The sequence below is a fragment of the Manis pentadactyla genome, chromosome Y (genome assembly GCF_030020395.1).
Source record: "Manis pentadactyla isolate mManPen7 chromosome Y, mManPen7.hap1, whole genome shotgun sequence".
NCBI classification, from domain to species: Eukaryota; Metazoa; Chordata; class Mammalia; order Pholidota; family Manidae; genus Manis; species Manis pentadactyla.
In genome coordinates, this window is record NC_080039.1 from 26,765,335 (window position 1) to 26,786,220 (window position 20,886).

A 20,886-nucleotide genomic window follows, 5' to 3' on the forward strand; every position below is an offset into this window, starting at 1 on the left:
TATGCATTTTGGCTTTGAACACTTATCAATAAAACTTGAGAAAAAGCAAGTTTTATTTGGCCATTTGGCTCTGCTGAGCTAAAAAGCCCTACACGAACATCCTTCTTCTGTCTTTTATATAAATGCAAAGAATATATGTATCCTTCAGGTCAGTGAGATCTAGATGTAATCTGACATTAATCATTATTTTATAAAATTTCAGACTCTAAAATAATGCTCACCTTTTACTTTACTTTGTCTATATTCTCTAGAACCAGATTACGAAACTTCAGATGTTCATAGCACAACTGAATCTACAGCAAACTTGGTAGGTATTTAACAATAATGGCCAGCACCTATAGCTCCTACTGTGTACTAGGGCACTGTTCTAACAGCTATACATATAAATATGTTTTAATCATAACAATCCTATAAGGTATTTAGGGTATCATTTCCATCCTATGGATGAAGACACTGAGATCCAGAAATTAAGTAACTCATTCAAGATCACACCCCTTTTCCGAAATTAATCTGTTTACAGATATTCCTAATACATGTCAATACAAGAGGAAATTAAAACATCAGGCATGATATTTTAGAGGATTTCATCACGCTTTTTGTATTAGTAGGAATGGTCCATAATCTCACTTAATATAACAAAAGTTTGCCTCTTGGTCATGCTGCATGTCCAGTGGAGGTCTACAGGAGGGCTCTGCTCAGGGACTCAGGCTGATGGAAGCTCCAACCATGATTTCCAAGGCAGGAACCAAAAGGTAGTGAATGGTGCACTGCCTCTTACAGCTTCCACCTGGAGATGCTATGAGTCACTTTCTTTGCACTTCTTTTTCATCAGCCAGAGTATATCCTACCGAAGAATCTAACTTCTCTGTGCCTGGAAGTCAAAAAGCTGGAAATATTTTAAAAGCACTTAAGGACTAAAACAGTTCAGCTCAAACTCCCTCCTATAGGCAGAATGCTTGATTTTACCTCAAGGGTGTCAACCCCAAAATCACGTTCAGTGTAATTAAACTCAGTCCAAGGTTTCTGGGAAATGTGTAGTGCTTTCTGTATTGTGTACAGATGTGGCTCCTCTTGATCTGGAAGCCTAAAATTAAAGAGACAAAATAATTTACCTCCTACACACCCAGGTTATGACAGGGGAGTGGGGACTGAAAAACTGCAGTAAAAATTCCCACTTGGGGAAAATGGGAGAAACATTACCTGCTTGTAACAAGTGTGTTATGATAGACAGACATTGTGAGGACCCTCAGCTGAGGCCTGGGGACTGCTCCCCAGAGGGGCTCCCTCGTTCACTGTTTTCCAGAACTCTTGGGTACTTAACCTACTTTTTACTTATAGGAAATTGGGGCCCAAGGGACATTTTATCTCAGTTGCACGGTTTTAGTTGTTATAGTTTCTTCGACTGATTTACTATGCTGCTGCTTTGGTTCCTGTTAGTTTCAAGTGCCAATAGCCATACTGCCAGTTCTTTTTTTTAAATAGATATACTACTTAGATTTGCTATAATTATTTGCTTTCTTATTCCTATGTCTCTCTCTTACCTAACTGCAGATACCTTGAGCTTATCAGGAATTGATGGAAGATCCATCTTTGGATGCTTTTTCATGAGCCATTTTGGTAAAGTTCAAGATTCATTAGGTGCTATATCCTTAGTTTGGATTCTTGCTTTGAAGCCAAGTTTTAACTGTTCTTTGTTGTTCAGAGCATTTATCAATTTTATCTGTATAGTTGTGTGTTGAAGCAGTTGCTTCCACCCTACAAGTTTCTGTATTCAAGGACTCTATTCCCTTCATTTTTGCCTGCAAACTACTTTTATATACATGTCTGTCTTAGGATACCTTATTAAACTCGTCTACTAGTAATCACAATATGAAACTTACATTGTTTTCTAAATGTCTTCCCCCAATGGCTTCAAGTTCATAATCTTCTCAAGTTAGGTTTTTGTTACAGGAGCACCCTACTTCTAGTTACCAACTACTGTTTAGTCAGGTTAGCTGTAGTATCAACCTCTGAAAATCTCAGCAGCATCACACAGGACAGTTTTCTTGCTGATATTGTATGTCCAGTGCAGGTTAGTTGCAGGCCTTTTTCGTCATAGTCACTCAGGGACACAGACTGTTGGACTTGGGCTTTCACAGTCACCTAGGCAGGGCTAAAGATAGGAAATTGAACACTGGTTCTTAGTATTTCTGCTTGTATTTCATTGGCCAAGCAAGTCACATGGCCATACCTCACTTTAGATGAGGCCAGAAGAGCAACCTACCATGTACCCAGGAGAACTGGAATATCTGTGAAGAACTTGAATAATTACCCTCCGTTCTCTAACTTTGATTGATTTTAACTTTGATAGCTTCAGGTACAAGATTTTTGATTTTACTGTTTAGGCCATCTTAGGAAGGTGAAAACTATGATGTGTAATTCTTTTCCCCCTACTTCTCCTTTCCTTTCTTTGCCCATCTAGAGAAATAGGTTTTTCCCCCTCCATCATTAGTAGTCTCATATCATGTGTCTCTTAAAATAGCCTTTCACTTAAAACAGCGACTTGCACAAAAAAATGAAGAAAACAAGTAAAAAATCTTAACATCAGGGATAATAAGAGTAGACATTTCTTTCTGTTCACTTATTTTCACTTGCCACATGTTCTCTTTTGTTCTGAATTTACTTTATCATACATCACCAGTAGCTTTCAATCTCTTCATAATATGCTCCACTTCTACCCTCTAGTCACCAAATCCATAGCAAGTTCCTATGTAGTTTTTTCACAGCATTCTGAGGGGAGAGGACCAATGCAGAACTTAGAGATTTCTGGGCACAGGACTTCTGAAAAACTGTGAACATTTATTCTTACATCTTATTTCCTTGCCCAGTTCTCAACTAAATATTTTCCTAGAGTTTAACATTGATACTGGATCTTCAGAGCCAGGGCCAAAGATTGCTTTTTGGCAGGTGCTCTGGCTGTAGTTGAACAGACTTTAGAAACATGCAATCTTACGTCCATATAAGTTAGGCTCACCTTTGTCACAGTGTGATTCCTCTTGTTTCCTGTGATTACTTCCCTTGATACCCTCTGCGTTATCATTATTACCAATTTCCACTGCTAGTTTTTCTTTCTGTCATGACAATTTGCCATGCATAACTCTGAGCATTTTAAAATCATTTTACTTTGACAAAGACAAGGTCTTGAACCAGAGGGGAGCAGTGTTTGCACTATACTACATCCTTCTTGGATAGGATGTGGCTGAACAACCAGACACCTACCTTTGTCTTAAGTTACATCTTCGAATGGCATGCTTTCTTTTAGCAAAACTGCTGCTGGTCCTACTGATGTTGAAGCTTCTGAGGCAAGGAAGGCCACAAAGAAAGTGTTTACATTACAGTCCTCCATTTTATTTTAGTATCTACATTGGGACTAGAGTTGCATATGATCAGGATCTCTGTAGATCAGAAATAGAGCAGTCACCTCAGTCAGGCAGCAGGTTGATACCTTCTGGAATATTACATTAGTAGTCACTTCCAAATTTGAATACTTTGAGGCTATACCATATTCGCTTAATTTTAGGAGATGTTGAAACACAGCATATTTTTTTATTAATGTGTTGCGTTATTTGGTTTCTTGATTTCCCTTCATTTAACTATATTTCTGTATTCATTAAAGTCTCTTCAGGACAGAGGACCATGATCTATGTCTCCTCAGGACACAGTTACCTCATACAACTACCCCCAGAAGGTAATCTTCATTGTGTTATCAAGCAGTTGCAATGGTCTGAACAGAGGAGAATGATTTTTTTCCTCTTGTTCACTTTGCCCTTCATCATACTTTCAAGAAGCTGCTTATATTTCTATATTAAGTATTATTGTACTTTGTGGTGCCTGGCACAATGAGTAGTAAATTCATTCAACAAATTGAGCATCTATTGTGATCAAGACACGGTTCTGTGTGCTGGCATTAGACTACTCATATTCTACTCTGGATCTCTTGTATGATGAGTAAGCTAATACAAATTACCTGTCAAGTCTATGTCATTTTCTAAAACTTCCCAAAACTTCCTTCCCATACAGGGTTTACATAAAGATTGACTTCTCGATGTTTTAGTAGTCAGAATACTAATTCATGAAATTTAGGATCAGGTAAGAGACCAATATTGTTTGAAAAACTGAACTTAGAGTTTTAAACTTTCTTCCACACTTACAGGTGCTGGTAAATTCTGCAGCAGTTGCAGCTTCCTGTGCCAGTAATGTTCCAGCTTCAGTCTTATCAAACTGTGCAGCAGCTAATCAAGTTGGTAATACCACTTCAGTTCCCTCAGAGAATGTTATGCAGCCTCTATTTGTATCTCCACCTACACAAGGCAGGCCAGGTAGGTTATCAGTGGTTGCTACTTTGGAAACCTCTTTTGCTATTCATGAACATGCACACACAACAATTCTAGTGATTATGTAGGATTACTTTAATAACCAGTATTAAATTTAAGCTAGTTAATAAAGTATGTTCTATAGTTGAGGAATCCGTGATATTTAAGAGCCAGAGTTTCAGTTTTTTTCTTGCAAATTTGGCTTTGATATGATTTGTAGCTATTTTGCTACTCCACTGAGAGTTTAGAGGAATTCACAAGTTTCTTAAACTTTGAGTCAAGTTTTATTGTACAGGAATTAGAGATGTTTCACCCTTCACAGATAATTGGTAAAAAGTTTGCTATAAAATACTTGCCATATAATGAGTCATTTTCCCATGAATGTTGTAATAAAGAATTATGGGTTCCAGAATTTAAGACATCTAGGCTTGAATCTTGGTTTAACAACTTAGTAGCTATGTAACTTTGGGTAAGTTTTTGAACCTTTCTGATCTGTGCATTTGGGCATACTGATAGAAACAACTTAGAATGTAGAATTCCAGTGAGTCAATTAATTTAAAGTTCTCAGAATTCTGGAAAGGTGATGTCAACAGCATAGGTTTACAATCTGAGTCCCCAGATAAAAACGGAAATAGCAAAACCAAACCATGGACAATATTTACAACAAAACTAGGTGACCAAGGCATCATCCTGAACCCCCCAGATTTAAAGAGGTCGGGACAAACCACCAGTCACAAGACTTGCATGCTATCAGGTCTGTGTGGGTGCAAGAAAACAGAAGCATTGGGGCTGTTGTCTGATGGACCTGAGAACAGAAGAACTACAAAAGAACTAATAATTCATGGGAAAGTGAGTCAGCCAATTTGGAAGGAGCAGCTAAGACTGGGAAGGGATTTGACCTCTCCAATATTGGGTGAGTGCTTTGGGTACATGGTAAAGGAATTGAAGGGCTTGGAACAATTTAGCCCCTAAGAACACTCAAAACTGACATTCCAAGGAGAAACTGCTGTGAGTGCAATCAAAATTGATCAGTATAGTCAAAAGAGCAGGTCCTGATTAAAGTTGAGAACAGAGTCAAGGCATCCTAGAAAGCATTCATGGTTTTTAATACTGCACAAGAAAATAAAGTCCTATGAAGTTAGAAAAGCTATACTGTACTCATTCTAAAGTTCATGAAAAATAATTTCACTTAAAAATGAATGGAAGAAAAGTGCAAAATAAAATTCTGTACAAAGATATTTTGAGGGGAAAAAAAGAAAAATATCCCTAAAGGCATGAGTTATGTCAGAAATATGCCTACTTAATTAACTATTTCAGAATGAGCTAAAGACATTAATAAAATGGTATAAAAATAGCAAATGAGTTAGAAAAACTCATATGTGACAGACCTCAGGAAAGCATTAGAAATGTAAGAAAGTAATTTCAGTAATGAAGGCAAAACTATAACAAACATGACCAAAAATATACAACAGATAATGCTTTCAGAGAAAGATGTAAGAAAGAAGGGAAATCTAAAATGAAGAAAAGGAAGATTTAAAAAATGAAAAGTGATGTATTAAAGATCTGCAGAGGAGACTAAACACTGTAGAAGTCCTCCCTGAAGAAGAAAACCAAAGTAAGGAGAAAGAACAAATGGTAACACCTCTAATTCAGAAAACTTTTATGAAATTGAAAAAGCTTTAAAACTGTGTACTGAAATAGCACTCTGCTTACCTGAGAATATTGACCCAGAGCAAGCAACTGCAGAACATTCTAGTAAAATGTCTGGACTTTAAAGAAAAAGTCCTTTTGTAATCTAGATGAAAGAGCCTATGGGACATAAAAAAATGAAATGCTATTCATCAAACTTGATAGCTTCTGCCAGAAGAAAATGGAGTAACATTTGAGATAATAAATAAGAATGTAAACCAAAGATTTTATATCTAATTAAACTGATTATCAAGCCTAAAGGCAGATGTAAGAATTGAGAGGATCTTAGTTGCATGAGCCCTTCCTGAAGAATCTACTAAAGCCATGCCATCAAGCAGGGTAATCACTAGCCACATGTGACAATTTAAATTTCAGTTAATTATAGTTGAATAAGCTTTCAGTTGCTTAGTGAGCAGCCACATGTCAACTGCTCAAAGTCACATAGAGATAGAGGCAACTATATTGGACAGCCCAGAAGTGTTATTTCTCCCATCACAGAAAGTTGTATTGAATGGACATCAGTGTACTAGAGAATGAGCTTTGACTTTAAGACTACTAAAACAATTAGAAACATCAGCATAAGATCTGATGGTATTAAATACATAATTACTGGAAGAATTAATACAAACAGGTTAGAGGTTGAGAATTTACTGTGTAATAGCAACAGCCTTATACTTAGACATTGTAGATACAGCATAGCTATTTTTAAAAATGGGAGAGTTGAGAGACCATGTGGTAAGCATTTTTTAATGCTTTCATGAATCATATCAAGTTCACTCAGATTGTTTTGAAACGAATCTTGGCTAAAACAAGAGTGAGTATGGGATATTCTAATTTTATCCCCTCATGTCCTAGCAAACCAGGAGTCTCAATATGGAAGAAAGGTAATACAGATGTGATAAAGAGGCTGAGTAAAAGCTTCTGTGGTCCTAAATTTGAAAGTATCGATATAAACTTAAGGTATTTTATCTTTAAATATATGTGTATTTTTCTTAGCTTTGTCCACAGAAAAGGCCTAGAAATGATGAATAACCTTAGCACTCAATTTGTAGTTTTGAAATACTATTCCTCACTTAAAAAAAGGTGGGGGCTTTGTGGAGAAATGGCTGCAGGACATGTTCAAGATGAGCCTGGATCATTTTGTCATGGCAGATAGCTAGGAAGAGTTACTAGACTCATGTCAAAAGAACTTAGGAGCTGTCTTGAACAGGTTCCCACTGGCCAAAAATGTAATAATTTAAGCCTCAGCAATGATAATTACAGTAGATTAGAATGCATAAAATGTGTTAAATTTTAGAGTTCTTAATGTTTTTAAATTTGTTACCTTAAGAGGATGATAGGAAACCAGTTCATTTTCTTGAACACTGCAAAATTAAGTGAAAGAAGCATTTATACTGCTTGCCTTATATGAACTGAACCAATGTGTAACCAAATAGTAGTTGAGGGCAAATGTGTGTATGTGTGTGTGTGTGTGTGTGTATAGTTAGAATACTAATATACATGCATATATATATATATGATCAGTGAATAAAAGGGGCAGAACATAATCATTTTGCAGTCCTTACTGAATGGATGGGTATTAAGCAGAAATAGCTGCTGAGATTGCAGAGGCAGTCACATGTTACTTACAGAAGCGCCAAGGGAATTAATCCTAGTCTGATCCAGCCTCCTGGATCCAACTGCCTAATTGCAGGAAATGTGGAAGAACATGTTGAAATGCACCAAGCGTATGTGATCAGCAAAATCCAGACTGGGAAATTTAACAGGTCCAAGGGCCCAGATTCTTCAAAAAAAAAACCTGAAAGGAAATGACAGAGGTGGAGAAAGGACCAACAGACTTAAAAGAGATTCAAGATGTAAACCTAAAAAAATATCTAGGGATACGTATTTGGGTAACAAAACCCTTAAGACCATAAGGAAATGATATTATGAAAGGATACCAGTTAATTATGGTGGGAAAGGGAGGGTTATGATTGGGATGGGGCACATGGAATTTTTCTTGAATGGCTGGCAAAGTTTTACTTGACCTTCATAGTGTCTGCTTTAAAATAATTCATTTGAGGTGTTTTCTTTGATGTAGAACTTAAAAATTAACTGTTTAGCACAGTGCCAGAACAAAACCATGCAGCATATGTTAATTACCGTAGAAAATTTTCACTGAAAATGTTAATGTAGACCCTGTTTTACTACTTTGTGCTAATTGTAAGGAAAAACCGCTCTGTTTCTAGCAGATGCATGAGCTTAAAAATAATGAAGTAACAGCTGAATTAAACATTGTAATGCCTCACTTACAGTCATCGAACGCTTACTCTTTAAATGCCAAATTGTGTTCTATGTAGATATTTCTAAAAATGTATACTGCCTTCATTTATTTTACTTTCTGTTTTTTGAGTCACTTAGGGACCTCAGCTGTAAGTCTACTAGTTCATGGCTGCTTTTTAGTTTTTATTTATCATTCCCATCAGTCGTCTAGATGAAACAAATCATATTTCGCATTGTGTTATTCACGTGTTTCTCTGGCACCCCATTTCATCCTGTTTTAAGCCACTTCTTACTTACTAGATGCTATGATTGCATTTAACATGAGTCTCCTCATAAGCATTAAATGCTGTCAACTGAGTTTTGGTAACTTCGAAGGTGCTTGTCAGAGCTGCGACTAGGGACTCATTTGCCTTGGATGCAAGATTTAAGGAAGTGCCGAAAACCCACAATAATCAAGATAGTACTTTAATGCACTATTTTAAAATTATAGGTTAATGCAGAAAATATCCATGATAAAGTATTGAAACTTTAAATATAAAATCTGTGTGCCAGGCTTAGGGTGAGTTGAATGAGACATTCATTCTTGGGGGTCATGCAGGTGTAGGCTTGGATCCTGTCTTAATTTAGAATTTTTATATTTTACTTGCCATGGGTTATTTTGAGTGTTAACTTGGTGGCCCCTTCAGTTTTGCACCTCACTACACCTAGGTCCAGGCCTGATCTGTAAGAAGCCGAATCTTACTATGAATATTCATATTCTCCCCTGAAATGTCCTGAAGCACACTGCACCTACAAAGACAAGGGAGAATAAGCATTTTTAGGACATTACATTGGTTTCCACTAATACTTTAGAAAAGTTCCATTGTCCTGGAGTTACCTCTTGAATTATATACCCTTTAAGCCTATAGAGCCCTATTAAAACTGTGCATGAGAATGCTCATGTATCTCTAGAGAGTAGCTAGAAATTATGAAAGCTTTTTCTTAGGGGGTTTATTACATTATGTACTTAGAAGTACGGTGATTTCAGATAAAGTTAACCTCCATATCTCTTCTGCCCTTGATCCTCTCAGGCCCATGAGAACTTACTTAGCTACGTCTGTGTCTAATACTTGGTTTTTATTTAGTGGTCATCACCACATTCTGTCTTCAGCTGAGTGAATTTACTCCATTTGCTTTTTTAAAATGGTGTGATTTGAGTGCTAGTTTAAGAGGAATAAGAGTAAACAAATCCATGAGGTCTTCAAAGCATTTGAGATGTTCTAAAAATTAGATTCCTTTTCTAAAACTGTACAAGTGGATATTTCTATATGCAAAACAAAACTCCAAAGCAGTTGAGCAAGTTTTTAAAGTTCAACTTAGAAACAATAAAATTTGTCTTTTGGTGCCCAGTTGTTTAAGTTTTGGCACTGCATAGAGTTGTATAACACCACAACCAAAAAAGAAGTTTGATTACCCCTAAAGAGCTTTTTATCAAGTTTATATTACCCTAAGACACTAATTTCCTATTACTATTAGCCTGTAACTGTATAAAGAGTGTAGATAAGTGCGTTACTATTATTTATGTCAGTGAATGAAAACAGTGTGGTTTACTTCTAATACTTGGCCTTATTTCTCATTAAATTACTAGGATAACAAATTCAGCTTGTGTGGACTGTTAGTTGAACTAAGTGTTCTAAAACTGAATTTAAACCTTTATTGAAGAACAAGACTAAATTTTCTATACTTCTCAGTGAAAGGAAAGGAGCGACACAGCAGCAATTCACCGGAGAATTCCGCTTTATTAGGGAAAGGTGCTGGGTTATATAGGAAGGGGCATGGGGTGACTGAGGTGTCACTTCTACGGGGCTGGTGGCTATTGGCTAGGTGCTGGGATTAGGGGGGCGAGGGGTGATTGGGGTTCAGGTGGCGCCGGTGGGAACCGAGGACCAGGAAGAGAAGCAGGAGGTTCACCATCTTATGGGTGGGGGCCCTTCATTCCCCCCTTTCTCCTCCATGGGGTTGTGGACGTTGCTTTCTCTCTGCTTCCTGCTGAACGGGTGCGGAGAAGGGAGTGAGGGCTTGAGGACCGGGAGGAAAGGGTTGATAGGACTCCCCACAGTAAGGACGAGTAGATGTGGACGTCTTCAGGTTGGAAATCAGTGAAGGTTCCCTGTAACCAGAGGTCGAGGACTTGTTGATTCCAATGGTGCCAGGAGGATACGGGTGCCAGAAGCCAGGCGTCTGCGGCCATTGTTTCCAGGAACAGTTTCCAGCGGAGAGAGGGGTCCATCTCAGCGTGTGGTGAGGAGGTCACGTGAGGGTGAGGGATCTTCTGTGGCCAGAAGCTGGTAGTTCCTGAGTGAAAGCTGGTTGAAAGTTTGATTAGAGATTTTACCAACTTGGGATTTGATAAACTTTACAAGGCAAGAAGAGACAGGCGAGGAGAATGATTATTATAGGGCCTGCAATGGGCCAGAGCCAGGTAAGGAGGGGGTTTGTTAGTATTGAAGAGAATGGGTTGGAATTGGAAGCAGGGTGGAGGCTGGAGGCAAGGTCGGTGAGTCTGGTCATGTCAGTTTCTACAATGCCGGATTCGTTGATGTAATAGCAGCACTCTTCCCGAAGGAAGACACAGGTACACCCAAGATCTTGGCTGTAAGCAGATCTAAGGCCTGCCGGTTTTGAACGGTGACCTTAGCTAGCGAAGTGACCTGTCTTTGGAGAGAGGCCAGGGAATCGGCAGTGGATGTCAGGGCTCCCTCAAGTTTGGCATTGAGATCTTTAATTGCCCATAGAGAGTGACCCAAGGCCCCTCCCAAAATCTCTGCCCCTATGGCTGAGGTGGTCAAAGAGATACCGACCATGATGGGAAGGAAAGCAGCCCTTTTTGTGTGTGAGGGCAAGGGAGGTTGGAGCTCAATTAATTCTGCCATGCTGTAAAGTGTAAGCTGTGGGATTAGGGTGACGAGAATGCAGGGTATATTGGAGTTGGGAGGCAGTGAGTTAAAAAGACTGCCATTGCACCAAAAGAAGTGACCTGGTTGCATAAAAGTCTTAAAGCCAGAGGTAGGGGTGTAGATAGACAGTGAAGTGCACTGGAGGGGGAAGGGGTTGGGCCTACACAGTAGTGGATGGTGAGATGATCTGTGTATTCTGGTTCCCATAGGGGTATGTCTGCCAGGGGACGGAAGGGTTGTCCTTCTGCATGGAAGGAGTAGTTGGAAATATTAAGGGGCACGGCGGCCAGCAGTGGGCGCTGTAGTGATGCACACATGAAACAATTGGCGGTGTTGAGGGTGTGGTTGAGAAAGATGGTGGTGTCTTGGATGAGCTGTAACCAAGAGTAGGAGTGGGGGTAAGAAGATAAAGAGGTCCCATCAAGAGTTTGGACAATAACTTTTTCGGAATGTCCGATGTCGGATGCAACTTGAGAGATCTGGGAATGAGAGGGAATGTACTCTCGAGAGATATGAAGGGTACCGTGGGGAGTCGAGGACCCCCCCATAGTAAACTCTGGCTGTGACTCTGGTGGCCCATTGAGAGTTCCAGGGATCTGGGATTGATAAGGAGAATGAGCCGTTGGGGTATCTCATGAAACGGTTGGAGCAGTAATACTGTGGGTACTGGGAGTTACTCATGTAGTGAATGGTGCAAGACCAGTAGGGAAATCCACTGTAGGTGTCTGGCCATCACCTGCAATAGGCTTGTTTTTGGTCATAGAGGAAGCAGAGGTAGGGAGAATAAAGGTAGCTGCTAGTGAACACTTCGGTGGAGGGAGGAAAGTGGAGGTATAAAGGCTCGGAGCAGCCTTTCAGAGGGCAGTCTGATGTGGCAATGAGGGTAGTAACTTTTGTTTGATGCTGTGTGTAAGTCTCTCTGACTTTGAATCGCCATACAAAGAAGGCTGCGGTGGCAGGGAAGACAATAGGAATGAGGAAAAAAAGCGAGAGAGGAGTAAAGGAGGAAAAAGTCATGATTCGGGTATGGATGGCAAAGGGGGTGAACGGGAGATGTGGGGTGTCAAGGGATCAGAGGGATGAGGCGTGGTAGAGTAGACAGCGTCTTGGGCTGTATCCGAAGGACTCTTAATTGTGACTGGTGGGTCTTGAGTGTCTAGAGAAGGTGGGTCCTGGGTGTTTGGTTTCAACCTGGAGATATGAATCCAAGGGGTGACAGAGTTATCAGGCAGTAAGAGCTTGGCGGCCGAGGGGGTGCAGAGAATAACTGGGTGTGGACCTTCCCATTTTGGGGTGAGAGAGGGCCGATCCTCTGATGGCTTATAAAACACTAGTTGGTTGGGCTGTAAGACAGGAGGATTTTGGAAGGTGGATGGATCAGGAAGGAGCCAATCTTGATATTGCCACAATTCAGTGCAGAGTAGAGAGAGTAACAGAAGGGTCGTATTGGGAGGAATTGGTCCTTTGTGGGAAGGGAGTCCTGGGGGTAGAATTGGGCAGCCGTACATGATCTCAAAGGGTGACAAGAAGGAAGGTTTCTTTGGGAGGGCCCAAATGCGGAGTAGAGCTAAGGGAAGTAGGCGAACCCAGTCAAGGTGTAGTTCTAGAGATAGTTTGGTCAGAATGTCTTTTAGAGTCCTATTGGCTCTTTCTACTTTTCCCGAAGCCTGTGGTCGATAAGGACAGTGTAGATGTTAGGGGAGTGAGAGTGACTTAGAGAGGTTCTGAATAATTTGGGCAGTGAACTCAGGGCCGTTATCTGATTGGAGGGAAGTGGGCATCCCGAAACTAGGAAATATCTGGGTGAGGAGGATAGAGGCAACTGAGGATGCTCGTTTGTTAGTGGTGGGGAAAGCCTCGACCCATCCTGAAAATGTATCTACTAACAAGAGTAGGTATCTTGTGCGCTGTACAGGGGGCTTGTTAGTGAAGTCTATTTGCCAATCTGTGGCGGGGACGTTACCCCGTGCTTGATGAGCCGGGAAGGGTCGGGCCTTGAGGGGCGTATTAGGGTTAGTGCATTGGCAAATGGTGCATCTGCGGGTGATTTGGTCAAGTAGGGTTTTGTCTTCAGGAGAGAGAGAAAAAGGATTGTAAAAAATGGATTAAGGATTGAGGGCTAGGATGGAACAGATTGTGTAAGAGGCGGAAGAGAGACTCTCTGTTCTGGGAACAGAGGGTGTCTTGTGATAAGGATAAAACTGTAGGGGTAGACGGATCGCTGTCTGGTGCTTCTTCTGATAGGGCAATTGACTGGGCTACTCTGTCAGCTTTGTTGTTACCTCTTGTAATGGGGGAGTCGTCCTTTAGATGTGATTTGCAGTGGACTATGCCCAGTCGGTGTGGGAGTTGTGAAGCCTCTAGTAGTTTAGTAATCAAGGCTGAATTAGTGATGGAATTCCCTTTTGTGGTGAGGAGGCCTCGTTCTTTCCATACTGCCGTGTGAGATAAGAGAATGTGGAATACGTATTTGGAGTCAGTGTACAGTGTGAGAGACGTGTCCCGGGCCAGAGTACAAGCTCTTGTGGCTGCAATGAGTTCAGCCTGTTGATTGGTTGTACCGGGGGGTAGGGCTCGTGCCTCAATGACGTCTTCGAGGGAGACTACTGCGTATCCTACATAATGGGTGCCCTCATGTTTAAAGGAGGACCCATCAGTAAACCAGATGAGGTCAGAGTGTGAGAGGGCTCCTTCGGAGATCGTGGAGTGGCACGGAAGGAAGTTGTGAAGGGCTTCCAGGCAATCATGCGAGGGAGTATGAGGAGAGTAGGGTAGAGGAAGAAGAGTGGCTGGATTCAGGGGTGGGCAGGGGAGGAAAGAAATGTCTGCATTTTGGAGGAAAGAGGACAGTAAGGTGAGGAGTCTGGAGGGAGGGAGAGTCTGTAAACTTTTGTAGGTTAAGAGATCTTTTAGGTGATGTGGGGACAGAATGGTGAGGGGCACCCCGAATGTCAGTTTCTGAGCTTCCTTCTGCAAGAGCTGTACAGCGGCTAATGCCTGTAGGCAGGGGGCCCATCCCCGAACTGTGGGGTCTAATTGCTTGGAAAGATAAGCTACTGGGGCAAAGGATGGGCCATAATATTGGCCTAGGACTCCTAGAGCTTGACTGGACCTCTCATGAATGTATAATGAGAAGGGCTTCAACAAATCAGGAAGATGGAGAGCTGGGGCTTCCACAAGGGCTTGACGGAGCTTAATGAAGGAGTGTCAGGGTGAGGAGGATAATGGTTCTTCAGGGGGGCCCTTGCTGAGGTCGTATAGGGATCTTGCTAACAGGGAGAAGTTAGGGATCCACGCTCTAAAATACCCAGCCAGGCCTAGAAAGGAAAGGATTTCTTTCTTGGTTTTGGGAACAGGCAGGTCAGAGAGAAGCCATTTTCTGTCTAAGGTAATGGACTTTCTTTGTTGAGATAGAAGAAATGTGAGGTAAGTGACAGAAGGGGAAGAGATTTTAGCTTTGACAGGGGATACCCGGTAACCTCTGGAAGCTATAAGATTAAGTAGGGAGGTAGTGTCAAGTTGAGACTGTTCCCACTAGGGACTGCAGAGTAGAAGATTGTCAACGTATTGTAATAAGGTGGACTCAGAGTGATCATGATGAAACTGTTTGAGGTCCTGAGATAGGACCTGTCCAAAAATATGGGGACTATCTCAGAAGCCTTGTGGCAGAACTGTCCAAATGAGTTGTTCAGAATGTCTTGTGTATGGGTCCGTCCAGGTAAAGGTGAAAAAATCTTGGGAGGAGGGGTCCAGAGGGATAGAAAAAAATGCGTCCTTGAGATCTAGAACTGAGAAGTGGGAGGCCGAGGCAGGGATCTGCGAGAAAAGGGTGTATGGATTTGGGACTAAGGGATGGATAGGGATGATGGCCATGTTTATGAGGCGAAGGTCTTGGACGAGGCCGAAAGATCCGTTTTTTTTTTTTAAGCTAATACGGGGGTATTAAATGGGGAGTGAGTGTGTCTGAGGTAATTTTTGTTTAAAAGATCTTGAATGATGGGTTGGAGGCCTATGAAGGCTGAAGTGGTTAGGGGGTATTGGGCCTGACAGATATACTGAGAGGGGTCATGTAATTTGATAGAGGCAGGAGTACATAGAGCCATGGAGGGGCTTGTAATGTCCCAAAGTTTGGGATTTACAGGGTGTATGAGGGCGGAACTGGAGCTTTTGTTGGGTAGAGGGGGGTCGCCGGCTATGAGGGCCATCAGAAAGGGGGTACTGGGGGCTGTGGGAGTGGATATAGTTATGGAAACATGGAGGAGAGAAAGGATGTCCCGTCCTAGTAAGGGGATGGGACACTGGGGCATAACCAGGAAGGAGAGGGAGAAAGGTATGGGAATGTCTTCGATTGTGCATAAAAGGGGGGGCGTTTAATGGGAAAATCTGCTTACCTCCTACCCCGACTATAGGAGTAATGGCAGGCGTGATAGGGCCCCGGTATTCCCGCAACACTGAGAAGGTGGCTCCTGTGCCTAGGAGGAAGGAGATGGGGCGACTGTCTACTATTAAAGTAACCCTGGGCTCCTGTTTGGTGATGGAAATGGTCGGGCGAGAAGCCCCCGGGCCCCATCAATCTTCTTCTGCCAGCCTCAGTACGGAGGGCTTAGGATGGGGGTTGTTCGTCCAGCCTCCCCTTCGGGTGGCTGGGCAATCAGACTCCCAGTGGACCTTTTTGTGGCATCTGGGGCATGGGGTGGTAGGAGATCTGGGGGAGGGGCACATCCTTGACCATGGTCCCGCACTTGAAACAAGCTCCGGGGGGAGGCTTGTTTGTAGACGGGCCCCCAGGTTGTGGTTTTATCAGCTGGGCCAACATTTGGAAATTGGCCTGATCAGCCTTTTGTTTACGGCATTCTTTCTTATCCTCCTGGTTATGGAAGACTTTAAAGGCCACTGTTAGGATCTCAGTCTGCGGGGTAGTGGGGCCCTGTTCTAACTTTTTGAGTTTAGCTTTAATGTCGGGGTAGCTTTGAGCCAGGAAGTATGTCATAAGGACATGTCTTCCATCAGGCGTTTCTGGGTCCTGGCTGGTAACTGTAACAGGGCTTGAGTGAGTCTGTCTAAGAACTTGGAGGGTGTCTCCTCCCTCCTTTAAATTATGTCTTGAAGCTTTTGAAAATTGACTACTTTACGAGCTGCCTTTTTCAGACCTGCTATTAAGGAGAAGGCAAAAATATCTCAAAAGCAGAGACCCACGGTGGTGTTATAATCCCAGTGTTGGTCTTGTTCGGGGACAGCGGTGGGGCCAGGGGGATAGGTGGGGTCAGCCTTGTGGGTTTCAGTGGCGTGCATTTGGGCGAAGTCCCAAACTCATCTGCGCTCTTCAGGAAGGAGAGTATTGGTCAGGAGCATGAAAATGTCATGATGTGTGAGGCTGTATGACTGGAGGGTCCATTGAAACTCCCTGATATATGTCGTGGGATCAGTTGGAAAGGAACCTAGGCGTTTCTCAAGTTGGGCTAAATCTCCTAAGGAGAAAGGGACGTGAACGCGCATGATGCCTTCGGATCCTGCTACCTCCCGGAGGGGGGCGATAATTTTGGGAGGCCCTCGGGACCGAGTCTGAGGGGAACTGAAGGGTTCTGGCTCAGTCTGTGGGGGAGAAACAGGTGATGGGGGCAAAGACAGAGGAGGCTCCTGGAAATTAGTTAGAGGGGGCTGAAAGGCTCAGGGTTGAACTGCAAGGGGGGTGAGGTGGGGGAGGACATGGTGGTGGAGGTGGGGAGAGGGGCTGTTGGGGGAGGGGGGTGGAGGCAGCAGCCTGGCGGTTGTGGAGGAAGGATGAGGGGCTGTTGTGCGAGAGGAGGGGGAGGAGGCAGCCGCGGGCGGAAGAGGGCGGAGGGGTTGTAGGAGGGGGAGGGGCTGAAGGGGGAAGCCTGTATGGCGGAGTTTGTAGGCTGGGTCAAAGGTAATCGAGGAGGGACTGGGAGTGTGTGGAAGGGAGGGAGATGGCTTGCAGGCTAGGAGAACTTGGGGCGGGGAACAGGTGGTGCCGAGGCTGGGATTTTGAGCTAGGAGGCGGAAAGCTTCGGTATAGGAAATCTCCCATTTTTTCAGGCGCTGGCAGTAGTTAAAAAGATCGCGAGTGATGTTAGGATCAAGAGCTCCCCCTGCGGCCATTGGTTGTTATTGTCTAGGGGGCATGTCGGCCAATCTTGGGAGCAGTATTTGCGGAGAAGTTTTGGTTTTATATCAGGCGTCAGGGAGAGGGTGGCTAGACACTTGAGCAGGCATTCAGGAGGTGAGCTTCCAGGGAGGGACGAGGAGGCTCCCATGGCTAAAGGACAGAGAAGGAGACACACAGGGGAAGACGAACGGAGACCCTCGGACTGGGAGCAGACGGCAAGGAGACAAAGGGCGTCCCCGATGATCCCTGGTGGTCTGCGGAAACTCGTATATGAGTCAGAATTTCTTAGGAAGTATGTTTCGTCACCCAGACTTCTCTAGGAAGGCAGAGTGTCGGAGTCACGAGGAACCTAGTACTAGGAATTTTCAGCAGAAGGAACAGAAGGAGGAGCGGGGGGAAGGGAGCATTCTCATCCGCAAAGGAGTCCCCTCATTTTTGGCTGTTGGAGGAGGGGCCTGAGGGTCCGCTGCAGCCGTGAAGGCCTAAGGCAGGGAGAATTCCCCCGTCGTCCACGAGCGTCAGGGCCTTGCTGGACAATCACGATCAATGGCGCTCTGATAGCTCGGGGAAGAGCGGCCCGCTCCGGGGGAAAACTTACCCAAAGGCCAGAGAGGAGTGGTGAGTGTGAGGAGCCAGCGCCGGAAAAAGAGGACGAGGGCAAACTGCTGCTGGTGTCGGGGAAGACGGGGCCCAGTTGGGGTGTCCCGTCTCCCGGGTTTCGGCACCAATGAAAGGAAGGGAGCGACACACAGCAGCAATTCACCGGAGAATTCCGCTTTATTAGGGAAAGGTGCTGGGTTATATAGGAAGGGGCATGGGGTGATTGTGGTGTCACTTCTACGGGGCTGTTGGCTATTGGCCAGGTGCTGGGAGTGGGAGGGGGGCAAGGGGTGATTGGCCTTTAGGTGGCGTCAGTGGGAACCGAGGACTCGGAGGAGAAGAAGGAGGTTCGCCATCTTATCGGTGGGGGCCCTACACTCAGGATTAAAATTAAAGTGCAGGTAACAATGATAAAATTTAGTACTTGACTTTCTAAGTCAGCTAAAATGATTCAGTTAAACTTGAAAGGTCCCATCACTCACCTTTTGTCAAAAATGTAACACATTTTCTGGCATACTATGTATATATAGGGATATTTTTACTAGGTTGGAACTGCATTGTTTCCTTTATCATCATAGAGAAATGTATTCATATTTGAACATATTTATATTTTAATTGTCAGAAACCGACTCTTATATGAATATTGTTTTTAAAATGTAGTAACAGGTGTAGAAAGTTAAAGGGATAAGATATTTCAGCTAGCCTGTTTTAGATTCTGTGCATGCTTAGAAATGGAAATATCATGATTTAGAGTTCCTTATGTTACTCCAATGCTACAAGTAGAAACCTTCAAGGATTACTTCATCTGTAATCTGTGCAATTTAGTCTCTCTTACTAGCTTCTTAATGATCCAATAGTGGTAGCTGTCTGAAAACATCCTTAATTTTGTATTAAGCTAAGTAAAAATTGTGCTTTAATGGTATTTTATTTATGTACCTGTTAGCTAATGTTTAAAGTCTTTGGTAGTCAAAGTTCTTCAGTTTCAATATTTTTTCCTCTTAATTTCAAGTTATTTACAAAACTAAAACTAACCTGTAATAAATTCTAGTTTTTAACTGGCTTGTCTAAGAGAATATGGGCAACTTACCTTCCAAGTATTTTATTTTAAGTCAAAACATAAGAATTAGAGTTGTTCGACATATTGGGGGTGGAGGAGTAGTAGACAATGAGCTATTGCTTGTAAGGTATTAAGGTTGTGCATTGCTACTTTTTGTTTCTTTTTTAGTGATCACCTCACCATCCTGTCCATACCTCTCTGCTCCTATTCCTGCTGCCTATCTACCACCACCACCTGTTTCTCCTCTTCCTCCTCCTTTTCCTCCTCATCCTTCTTATCCTTCCTATCCTTCCTATCCTTCCTATCCTTCCTATTCTCTTTATCCTCTTGAGGATGGAGAGGCTTCAAATTTACCACCTCCACCTCTTCCACCTCCACCTCCACCTTATTCCTGTGATCCAAGTGGCAATGATCTGCCTCAAGGTAAGTAGATTTTGAGACTTGGGTGAGGGTTATTTAGGTCTGAGATGTTTCTCCCTGAAGAACATTCTCAACTGGATATCTTTGCTTTTTCAACTGTTTTTCTTGAAAAGCAGGAGTCGATAACAAATTTTTCTTCATTTCTTAAATTCCTACCGTAAGTGTATGAAGCTGTTGTAATCTTTGGTATTTAGGATTACATACCTAAATGTAATTCCAACTTAATTTCAAAAATTTGGAGAATGTTTTTGTTTGGAGGAATTGGGGGTCTGATTTGTCGTGGATTTCAGCCATGTGTTGTTTCCTCCATTAAAGTAAAGAGCAGTTTCCCATAGGAAATTCTTAGTTTTACACCTCTGTTTGGCAGTGTTTTTCAAAAGAGATTTGTAGTTGAAAATTGTAGCTTATTTATACTTTCTTTACTGTAACGTTATCTTGATTTTTTTAGCTGGTTCTCTGTTCTGTTTTTTTTTCTTCCTAGCCCCTATGGTAGTTACCAAGATCATCTTCACCTCCATTCTTTCCTTTTTCTTTACCTTAAAGCTTCATTATCACCTTTATATAGATGGTTCCTAAATCTGTCTAGCCCTGGCCTCTGAATTTTCAGGTACTTGTGTCTAGCCACTTGCTACATTTGGCTTTCTTACTTTCAAACTCAGTCTGTCTATAATGAAATTCATTGTTATCTCCCTTTTTCTTCTCTCCAGGCTATGTAAAACATGGACTCTTCTTGGTTTCCTGTTTTGTTAATAATGTGTCATTTCCACCTAATTTACCCAGTATCTAAACCCTTACTCCTTCCTTTCACTTACGTACCCCTGCCCAGGATCTACTCAGTTGGCACATAATTCTAATTATACATATTCCAGCATTTTATGAAAATGTTCAAACATACATGAAAGTTGAATTTTAAAATAAATATTGATATATCCACAACCTGGATTTTATCATTAACATTTAACTGTATTTCATGTATCTATCTTTCCCTTCAATCCATCTTATTTTTGGTACATTTCAAAGTAAATTGTAGACTTCAACGTTCTATTGCATAAAAAGTTCAGCATACATATCTTTAACTAGAGTTTGATATTTATTTTTTCTTCTGATGTAAAGTTTACATATAATGAAATGCACAAATCTTAAATGTACACTTGCTGAGTTTTGACAAATAGATACTTGCACCTCTGTAACCTAAATCCTGGTCAAGATAGAAAATACTACCATTATCCCACAAAGTTCCCTCGTGCCCCTTTCTAGTCATTCCCCACCCCTAGCTCCACTTCCTTTAAGAGGCAATCACTGTTCTTTTTTTTCTGCCTGTTTTACCTGCTTTAGAATTTCATGTAAATATAATCATAGAGTATGTGCCCTTTGTGGAAGGCTTCTTAAACTCAGCATTATGCTTTTGAGTTTTTTCCATGTTGCTGCATATGTACCAATGGT

The 20,886-nt window shown here is 42.3% G+C and overlaps 1 pseudogene; it reads left to right on the forward strand.

The window, feature by feature from the left end:
- LOC130682211 (putative bifunctional UDP-N-acetylglucosamine transferase and deubiquitinase ALG13) overlaps window positions 1-20,886 on the forward strand; it is a 63,300-nt pseudogene that overhangs the window by 26,121 nt on the left and 16,293 nt on the right.